The following is an 11,368-nucleotide window of genomic DNA, read 5'->3' on the forward strand; positions in this document are numbered from 1 at the left end:
TATTGTTGGTACCTCAGTGAGCTGAGAGAACCTTTCTGCTGTCAGTTGCCACAGAACTAGAAAGCCTTGGCATTGTAAGCAAAAAGACTGCACAGTAATGGTTATAAAACTGTGTGCTTTATAAGTGGTAGCAAATACATTCTAAAACTGTCTTAAAGGTTTTAGAGAAGCATTGCCTGTTACAGCCTTCATCATGTGTTTAAAAGTTCAGTAATGTCCTGAGGAAATACACAAACTCTGCATAGAAAAATAATGCTTAAAAGTATGTGATATGCTGTTGGACTTGAACAGCCCAGAAACCCACAATCTGATTAAGGAAGCATACACAGTGATTTCATTGAACTTCTTTATTCACATCTGTGTTCTAGATTCTTCAAGCTAAAACATAGAGATCTATCCTGTCCAGCAGGGCATTAAACAGGGGTCCAGGGAGATCACCTGAAAGAGAAGGTGAGGGAAACAGGTGAACACAAGAAAATGACGACCTGTCTATAGTCTGATCAGATCGCCATTTTTACTTTTTCACACACAGGTTATATACACAAAAAGGCAGGATGTGGGGAAGGGGATGACGCAGGAATGTGGGTGTTCAGGGAGAGTACAGATATCTTCCAGAACAGAGTGTCAGCTGGGTGAAGGTTCAGGGGACAGATCACTATGACTGCCTATGATTCACTTGTCCTTATCTAAGTTGGTACTATCCACCAAGGCTACCTATCTACAAGGTCTATGTATTCAGCCTGGCAATTTTCCACCAAAGCTGCTTGTTTACAATAGCTTCTAGGCATCTGTTTCAGTGTTTTTCCACGGAGACCCAAGACTTTATGTTAGCAGGCATGAATGTCAGGCCTATTGCTGATTTTAGGCCTATGGCTGATTTAGGCCTTCAGTGTATAAGCAGGGCTGCCTCTGACAGAGATCTGGTCCTTTTAAGATTTAAGTGAAAAATAGGATTAAGTACCTTTTATAATCTTGAGGTCTGCAATTGAGGGCTCTTTTTGTTCTATTTTAGTCTTGTTTACTTGGTTTTCTTTCATTTTGTTTACATCCAAAGATGTTTGAGGACAGCAATCAGCATTAGGCTCAAAACAAAAGGTTCAGACTTGAGTGTGGTTAAAAAAAAAAAAACCACACAGCTCATCTGAAAGCTACACCCTGAGGTTTGACTAGCCCAGATTGTCTCAGTAGTGGCTGTTGATTCTTATGCTACACTTACTAAAACCTCAGCCTCAGCATCATGGAGGAAATTTAATGTAAAAAATAAGTAGGGAGGCTGGGTGAGGAGGCTGAGACAATCTAATGCTCAAGGGACTAGTTACATCATCCTGGGCCACATACGGAGAGAAAAATAATTATACGGGTAAATGCTTAAGAAAAGGCTTCAAGGTTACTAAAGCTAGAGACAAATAGAGCAGAAGGGAAATGAGAGAAAAGGATTTGAGATGTAGTGAAGTATATAAAAACAGTTAACTAGGAATGGGGATAATAATTCCTCTCTCTTCCTAATTGTCCCATACAGAGAAAATACTGTCTCCTTATTGGCTGACTTGTTCTGCCTTGGGACAGTATTGTAACTTAAATTTGAGAACATACAAGTTGGTTTAGAGTATATATAATCTCCATATCCCAACCTATCTTACTTGTATATATGTTAGATATACATATACTACATTATCTATATATGTTTATATGTACAAGTATACATGGGTGTGGCCTTCAATCACACAGAACCTGATTTTTTTTTTTTAGATAGAGTTTCTCACTAACATTCAGTCTTTCTGTCCCTGCCTCTCTAGCACTGGGGTTGCAAGAAAAGTATTTTGGCCTTTAAGCAGTTGCTGGGGAATCCCAGCTACTTTACTGACTGGGACATCTTTTGAGATGGATCCTCATGCTATTTTGCCTAAGTTGGCTTCAACTCCTGGACTTGATCTTCCACATCCCTAGGAGCCAGTAACACTATAGGCACATGTCAGCATATTAGACCAGACTATACATACTCTTGAGCACTATTCTCATAAATTATAAAAACAAATTCTATTGAGAAAGGATAAAAATGGAGATGGACACAGAGCAAGGAAAGGCCAGTGTTCTGAGAAGTGTAGTATCTGAGAACTTGCTCTGTAGGCTGAGGTTATAGCTTCATGGAAAACTGCTTGTCCAGGTTGTCAAGGTCCTGGGCTAAAGCCTCCATGCTACAAAACAAAAGGTTTAGCTACATATGTCCAATTTACCAACAGAAAAATTGAAGAGGATAACTATGAACATGAAGAAGCTTTAGATGACCAGAGATGGATTTCAGGCTTTGAATTTACCATACACAAAGGACGTTTTGCCATAGTTTTAATTTGTAAAAGTGCAATAGGCTTTTTATTGTTTCCTTTTGTGCCTTCTCTTCTTGTCTTCCTCCTTTTCCCACTCTCCTCCCCCATCCTCCTCCTCCTCCTTATTGAAACAGGGTTTCTACATAGCCTTGGCTGTCCTGGAACTATGTAGACCAGAGTGGCCTTAAAGTCACAGAGATCCTCCTGCCTCTGCCTTCCCAGTGCTGGAATTAAAGGCGTGTGCCACCACATCCTGATTTGTGCATTCATCCTTAAAGTATTATGATGAGAGTTTGGCCTGAATTCAGGGTATCCTTGTCGACCAGAAAAAACAGAGATGGCGTGTAATACTTGGCCTCAGACAGGAAGTGAGATGTGACATAAAGGGGCTGGACATGGCCTTCAACTAAAGCACAGAATCTCCTCCCTTGTTCTTGCCAAACTTAAAAGCAAATAATCCTCTCTGGCGTTATGCTTGAGACTGTGGCTCATGAAAGCTGATGTCCTGGATGGCCACAGCAGATGGCAGCCAAGGTGAGGCTTGGCACGCTCTCCTAAGTGTACTAATAACAAGCAAGGTAGTGGCAGAAGGAGTCAGCCTCAGAAACAGACTGCTGTGGCTTGACCTTGGCCTATATTTTAAAAAATGCATGCGTGAGCAGCAGTGGCTTCCAAAACTAGATAGGAATCTTATTTACAACACAGATTCAATGACAGGAAAATAAAAAGAGATGATCATTGGGTACTCTAGACATTATTGATTACTCAGTGTTTGCTGCTTTTCTAGCTTCAAGATAGATGCCTGTGTACAGTGCAGAGCTCCAGAAAAGTTTAAGGTCTAGTTTGTTCACACCAGTCGTTGAATGGCAGTGTACATGGCAATTTGAGCTTTGTAAGTAGGAACCAACAAAAGCAGTTAAAGGAACCCAGTTGTGGGTATGGCGCCATTGTAAATGTTTTGCTTTTTAAGCTTGTACCAGTATCTCAAATACATGCTGGCTGAGAGAGAGAGGAGAGAAATCAGTCTGCCATGCGGAATGCACGAGGATGATAAATTTAACTCCTCGTTGACAGATGCCTTCCGGTTTAAGTGTGCAGCTGATGTGAATACCATGCTAGTAAGAGCCTAAAGCCATCCTCAGCCGTCTTGCCCGTTTCTCTAGATCCATGACTTTGTACTTCAGAAGTTCTGATATGGATTACATTTGGCAAGAGCAACCACTGGGTTGGAGGAGTTAAATCATGTACAGAGTAGCTGCCTTTTAAATGAGGGGATGAGGCAGGCGTGATGATCTTGGGTGTTTTATTAATTTGTCAGGCCTTTTGAAAATCAAGAGACACTCTAGACTTAGTGTTGAATCAATTTAGCTTTTGAAGAGCTCAATGACTCATGTTCATTCTTAAAATAGACAATGAGGCTACACCTGCTGACAGCTCTGACCAAGAATTAGGCACACTTCTGGCTGAGCGTCATGTGAATGAAACATGAAACTGGGGAGAACGTCAATGTTTTTTTTTTTTTATTGTTTTTAAACTTTTAACAGTATGAAGTCTGAAAGTGTGAATCTAGGGGTCATTTTTTTTTTAAATTTGAATGTTAACCTAGCTGATGATTTCATATGAAGATTTCACTTTATTCCAGGAGCCTGATTAGGAAAAACATACTGAAGTGGAAAGCATCAATATTTTCCTTTTTTGTCCCCTGGGATTTCTGCTTTATTTGGATAACTTTCATTAAGAACACCACCATTAAATCATTCGTAGGGCTGCCAGCTTCAATGAGGCGTGTTATTAAATATGTAAATAGAAAACTTGGTGAGTCTGACATATATCTATCTGCACATGAAGCTTCGCTATGGTCTTCTAGCAATGAGCATCAGCTTCAGAATGTTCTTCCTAGGCCTCTGTAAGCCATCCTCCCAGTGGCCCCCACACTGATTCAAAGCAGGGCCTGCTCATATCTCGTTACAATCCAGTCTGCACTTTCAAAATAATAATAATAATAATAATAATAATAATAATAATAATAAATATAGTAGTAGTAACAGCAGTAGCAGCAGCAAGGGTTCTATATGGTGCTCTATTTTTGCAGTTTTTCTAGTCAGCACAAATACTTATCAATTCATATGTGTTACTACAGGATTTGCAAATATTTTACTTCTACTGAAACAGGAATATTTTATTGGATAGGTAATACTTTATCCATCCATCTGCTGATTGCTACATGAACTCTCAGTATTTGGCCATAACAACTGAAGGTTTTTTTTAACGTTTGGGTCTAAGTCTTGTATGGGTCAGTGCTTTAGTTTTCTTTTGGTAAATTTGAAGGTACCAAATGGTTGCATCATATGGTAGAAGGTTTTTTAATGTTTTAGGAACTGCACATATGTGAAAAGATTAGATACTGTAAGAATATCTTCTTGCTAAAATGGCCAAGGAACTTATGTATTCAAATTGGAAAAACAGTGATGCTTTTCCAAGAAGTGCAGTAATACCCCACTATATCCTGGGCATTATGTCTGTTTTCAGAGTGGACCTTCTCGTTCTTAGTGGATATACTTGATCTTAACTATCTCTACTTTATTTCTTACATGCCAAGATAACAACTGTGGTGTATTTTTTTTAATAAATATTGATAACTTATAAACCTGACCAGTCCTGCAAATTTAACAGTTTCAATTATGTGCCAACTTCAACTAACTAAGACTTACATAGCATTATCAAATTGAGTGCTCATCAGATGTTAGCACATTCATTACAATGAGCCTCTATGCTTTTCTTGCATGGACTGGCCTCTCTTGAGGTACTATTACATCAGGCTTTTTCTATTATGGGGCTTTGAAATTCTACTGACATGACTAGAATATTTGTTGTTGATTAAATGAGTCCTTTAAAACCACATGGAAACCATCCCATTATATTTAGATAAATAGCCAATCAAAGAAGGAAACTCATATTCAAGAGCATTCAAATTCAAGTAGAAGCAATGAAAAGAATTCCTAGGCTGTGGTAGCTCCCAATGACAAGGTGTTCTGTCAATTTCCTGAAGAGCTAGACAATGCATCTCTTGTAAGTATGTATACAATACATACTTGTACACATAATACAATACAATAATTGGCACTTGTTTGCTATATTAGGTGTAAATTAGTAGCCTGCATGGAGGTTATATCATGCATGAGTTTTATGGAATATCCTTGTGTTTCTTTCAATTATAAATGATTTAAACAGAAGTATTCTGTAGATTGTAATTCAAGCACAAAATCCTTATATGTTCCCCTTCTAGCTCCTGAGTAATCTACACAAAGACTAATAATTGACACAAAGACCTATGAAGTTTGTTAACAAGCTGTAAGCCTAGGCTGGGCAGCTTCTGAGCTATTCTAACCCTCTAAGGCTGTTAGTTCAAGACAACTCCCCATTGTTTGCCTATCTAGTCTTGCCTTGGCTTGCTTTGGTGTGTCCCCATGTCTGGTCTCTCCTTTTGACTTTGTGACGAATCTTCCACATGTTCCTTCTCCTAATTCTTTCTCCCTGGGACCCTGGCTTGGATTGGAAATCCAGCCTTCCTATTTCCTCTGCCCAGATAATTGACTGATCAGCTCTTTATTGACCAATCAGAAGGTGATGGAAAAGAATGTTTACAAAACACCAAGACAGGTGATGTTTCATCAAAGTAACAATACTAACGTCCAGCCTGTACTCAACTCTCTGCCTGTATAGAAATCAGCATTGGAATAATACAATGATAATCTTTACATAGTGTAAAAAAAATCACTCCAACAGAGTCTAAGTATGTTTTGAATATTATTTCATCTGAATGTTATGTGAGGGGCTGGCTCATATAATGTATAGTTGGTACATTGCTATTTTTACTTGCTCTAAATAGGACACTGGAAACTCTGTGTATCGCTTTTCAAAATTAGCTGAACAGTCATATAAAAAAATCTAGAAAAAGTCACAGTGTTGTCCAAAGCTGGAGAAATTACTTGAATCACTGTTCACATGTGGATCTTTTCTGCCCTGGGAAGAACAGGCCACATCACTAAAACAGGATGAAAATATTATAAAGACTGACTGGTAATTGAAAGAAAAATAAATAATAACACCCTTTTAAAAAATAGTCATCACAGAAACTTTTTGAGATGACACTTCCTAAGTCTCCTCATGGCTACACAGGTGAATGAAACTTTATCTTTTATTTTTCTCTTCAAAAATCTTCCAACTTGAGTGTCTTCTTTGTTTAAAAAGGGGATGGGGACGATGGTACATTATGAGTAATAATCCAGCAGAAGCTTTCTATTGCGTCTTATAGCATGTTCCTTCAGTTAAAAAATAAAAAGTCTACGTATCATGTTTGCTAGAGATGGCTCCAGGCAAACTGTTTGAAGCTTCTGTTAACATGGTGCTTGCAACAGGGCTTGGTGACCTGGGCTAGCTAGGCAGGTAGCTGAGGCAGCAGGATTTCAAACTGAAGGCCTAACCATGCCGCACAAGTTGTATCATCTGCTAAATGTCATTGTTTAGCATTGTTCAAATCTTACTCCTGAAACTGGATTTCCTCTTTATAATGAAAATACTTTGAGCAATAACGGAAGTTTAGTGCAGCTGAGTTAGATCTTAAAGATAGGCATTTGATGGATTTTACTCTTAAGGCTAACAGTATCATCTCCTATTGTTGTATTCATTGAAATCTCTGTCGTTGAGACAGCTCCATTCTACTGTGTTCAGTCTTCCCAGGAGACTGAATTAATAGCCCTGACTCAAACCTGTATTGGCACAAAAGATAAAAGATGAAAGAGTAGGTAGATATTCGGTAAGAATTGCTCAAATTTTTGATATGTTATGAAAACTGAAAGGATTTAAGACTCCTCCATACTTTTTGATTACCAGTAGAAAAGATCAATAGTTAGAAACTATTAAACAGTCAGTTTATGAAGATAGAAGTAAGCTTTGAGGGAAAAAGAGTATATGGAAATGTGGGAATGGGAATGGGGGGGATGGAGGGATGATGGGGGGCAGTGTTGAGGATGTGAAGTAGAAAGTATGCCTGGAAATGTCACATGGAAACCATTTACTTGAAAGGTAATTACAAAGCTAAAAATTTTAAAAGAACATGGGTAGACTAAAACTCAAGGGCGGTGCCTTGTGATATTAGATGTAAGACGAATACCACTGCCATCTACAAAGTTAATGAGTTGTTTCCAAATTAATGTGTAAAAATACTAAACCTTCAGCAAGGTTATAGGCCCAGTTCGAGCAGGCTGTTTGACCAACGTCAATAAGTTCAACTTCTATAGATAAAATTGGCCACCACAGGGTTCTCTTTTTCATACAGATAGGTTTTGGATGCCAGTATCTTGACTCAGATCAAATTATTTTGATTGTTCAATGTATGGAAGTGAGGAATTGTTTTGCATTAGTGATGGTGAAAAACTAATGTAAGGCAGGGAAATGTGTAAGGGTGAGACTCTTCTCCAAGATCTCAAATAGGCTTTGCATAAATAAGGCCCAAGGGACCTTCGACTCTATTTGCTTTCGGCTATATACATACCCTCTTCTACTAATATATGTGACAGCCTGAGATTCTTACTATGCATGTATACTTCTTGCCAAACAATACACCTAGCAACCTTTTGGAAACCCAGGACCCTATAGCTTTAGACTGCTCGTGTAACTGTTTTAAACAATGGAAATAAGTGACTACCTCTGAGAAATCTCTTGATAATGACCTTTTTCTAGCAAGCATATCTAAGTCACTGTTCTAGTCTCATGACCAAGGCAACTGTTACAAACGAAAGCATTTGACTGGGGGCTTGCTTGCAGTTTCTGAGAGCTAGTCCATTATCATCAGGGCAAGGAATATGGTAGCATGCAGACTGACATGGTGCTAGAAAAGTAGCTAGGGCTTTCTATGTTGATCTGAAGGAAGCAGGCAGAGAGAAAAACAGAGAGGCACTAGGTCTAGGCTGAGCTTTTGAGACCTCAAAGCCCACCCTTAGTGACACACCTCCTCTAACAAGGCCATATCTATGTCAACAAGGCCATACCTTTTAATCCTCCCATGACAACTCATAAAGCGGGACTAAGCATGAAAATATATGAGTCTATCAGGGGCATTCTTTCAAACCACCACTAAAAATGTTAGGGAACATATTAAAAACCAAGGGGTGTGCCCAGTATGATGGTTTGTATATGCTTGGCCCAGGGAGTGGTACTTTTAGGAGGCATAGCCTTGTTGAAGTAGGTGAGTCACTGTGGGCATGGGCTTAAGACTCTCATCCTAGTTGCCTGGAAGTTAGTCTTCCACTAGCAGCCTTCAGATGAAGATGTAGATCTCTCAGTTCTGCCTTTATCATGCCTGCCTAGATGCTGCCATAGTTCCATCTTGATGGTAACAGACTGACCCTCCGAACCTGTAAGCCAGCCCCAGTTAAATGTTGCCCTTTAAAAGACTTGCCTTGGTCATGATATCTGTTCACAGCAGCAATACCACTTTGGCCTGAACTGATATTGGGTACACAAGCCATAAGGTGGACTGTGACCTCTGTGTGAACTTTCAGGAACAACAAAGGAGGGAGCTTCAGTTGAGAAACCATCTCTATTTAAGATCAGGCTGTAGGCTGGCCTGTAGGGCATTTTCTTAATGATTGATTGGGGGAGGGCCCAGCTCATTGTGGGTGGTGCCAATCCCTTGGCTGGTGGTCCTGGGTTCTATGAGAAAGTAGTGTAAGGGGTGCAGGATGGGGTAAGGGGATAACATCTGAAATGTAAATAAAATATCTAATAAAAAAAGAATAAAAAATGTAATCTAAGCAAGCAATGAGAAGCAAGTCAATAAGCAACATTCCTCCATGGCTTCTGCATCAGTTCCTGCCTCTAGGTTCCTACCCTGTTTGAGTTCCTGCCCTAATTTCCTTTGATGATGAACCAAGATATGGAAATCTAAACTGATTAAACCATTTCCTCCTCAAGTTTCTTTGGTCCTCATGTTTCAGCAATAGTAACCCAAACTAAGAACAAGCTCCACAAAGCTCTCTTTTAAGGAAGTCCAACAGTAATTGGGATGCTAAAGTATTCTCATTCAGAGAAACTGCTGTTGTTATTAATAGTGTATTCTGACTCCTACTTTGGTTTGAACAAAGTTTCTTTAAATGTTGAAAGCCTGTGTAAACTTATTTCAGATCCTTCTGTAAATTGTCAGAAAGCTGGAAATTTCCTGTTTCTAGCTCATGACCACTTATATCACAAATGTATACGTGTGTGTGTGTGTGTGTGTGTGTGTGTGTGTGTGTGTGTGTATTAGTTACCATTGGTAAGATATGCAACCGAACATTTAAGTATTGACTCTGTGCTAGAGTTGACTCAATTTCTCAAGTTGCTGGGGGATATATCTCTATCAGTAGATTGAAATTGAATCAGAGAGCAGAGACTGACACTTTATAGCAATACCTGGCTAAGCATTTAAAAATATTGTGGTTGATGTTAATATATTCTTCACGGGGTGTATATTATTCCGATATCTAAAAAGACTTCTCTAAATTCTTTGTTTTATAAGAATGGTTATACATTAGTGGCTTAGTAAGTGGAGCATCTACATGAATCATGTGGAAAAATCATTCTTGTCAAACAAAACTTTTAGCAGCATAGAGTATAGATTGTTCTAGAAATTATTAATCCAGTATAAAAAGAGAGATTTTTATCTTTGTTCTTGATTGAAGTTACTTATCTGTTTTCAATGTGTTGCTGTCCCAACAATGACTCAAAGTTCTGAAGCATCATTGAGAATTTAAATGGAGTGTGATACGGATGTAAACCCTCACACATTTACAATTTACCTTACCCATTTACAATTTGACTGCTTCTGGCATCTGACTTTGGAGTTGTGATTATGAAATTACTCGGCACTTTAACACTATTAAGGTCTCTGAGGACGAGCTTAAGTCTTCTATCTTGAGGGTATACTGCAGATGACAAATAATTTACTTCTGTGAAACTAGGACACACTACTTTCAGTGCTAGACCCTGAAATAATCAACGCTACACACAGGCCTTCTTAAAAATGGCTCAATTCACTGCATGCAAATCCATCTACCCCACTTACAATTCCTGAAAACAGAATTTTACATACGATTTAGATTTTAAGAGTATGTGATGGAAAAATCGCGCTTAGTTTCCGTTCAAGGTCACACAACATTTTAGTTTCTGAGTTAGAAACAGAAACTGTTTCCTAACATCCATCTCAAGCTGCTGGGAGATATATCTCTAGAAATTGCATCTGTGAAATTTCAATCAAGACAGATATATTTAAGCCCTTGAAAAGCTTTGCTTGCTCTGTAATTCCATATCTCAAGCTGGTTATTATATAGTAATTCACAGCAGGGTTTTGGATTGTCTGTGCTGGCACAGCATTTGCCGTCCTATTAGAACAAACAAGACACACACTCAAATAAGTTAATATTTTTGCATTGAGTCATCTGCGTAACCAGTATGACCTTCTCCCTAGAAGACAAAATTATTTATTACCTGGCAACATTAGGAACAGTAATTTTATTTAGTTTTAGGATTTTAATGACCATCGAGCTGTGTATCACATGCCCACCCTCAAGATGTGAGAGTCATGGAAAAAGAGATGGTGGGAGAAACCTTTACATTCACGGTGAGTATTTACATGGAAACAATTCACATTTTAACTGCTTAAAAGCTGTGTGATTTTTGTCTAATTACCTACTTTATCTCTGCCCCATTTCTTTGTCTACGGCATGAAGAAGAAAGTGGCTCATAACTTACTTCTAAACCTTTTAGATGAGGGTGATGACATTTGGAATTTTTTTTTTAAGATTTATTTATTTATTATATATGAATACACTGTAGCTGTCTTCAGACACACCAGAAGAGGGCATCAGATCTCATTATAGATGGTTGTGAGCCACCATGTGGTTGCTGGGATTTGAACTCAGGACCTCTGGAAGTGCAGTCAGTGCTCTTAACCACTAAGCCATCTCTCCAGCCCCCGACATTTGGAATTTTTGTAAATGGCTGCA

This window comes from Grammomys surdaster, unplaced genomic scaffold (genome assembly GCF_004785775.1).
Source record: "Grammomys surdaster isolate TR1022 unplaced genomic scaffold, NIH_TR_1.0 126028, whole genome shotgun sequence".
Classification (NCBI taxonomy): domain Eukaryota; kingdom Metazoa; phylum Chordata; class Mammalia; order Rodentia; family Muridae; genus Grammomys; species Grammomys surdaster.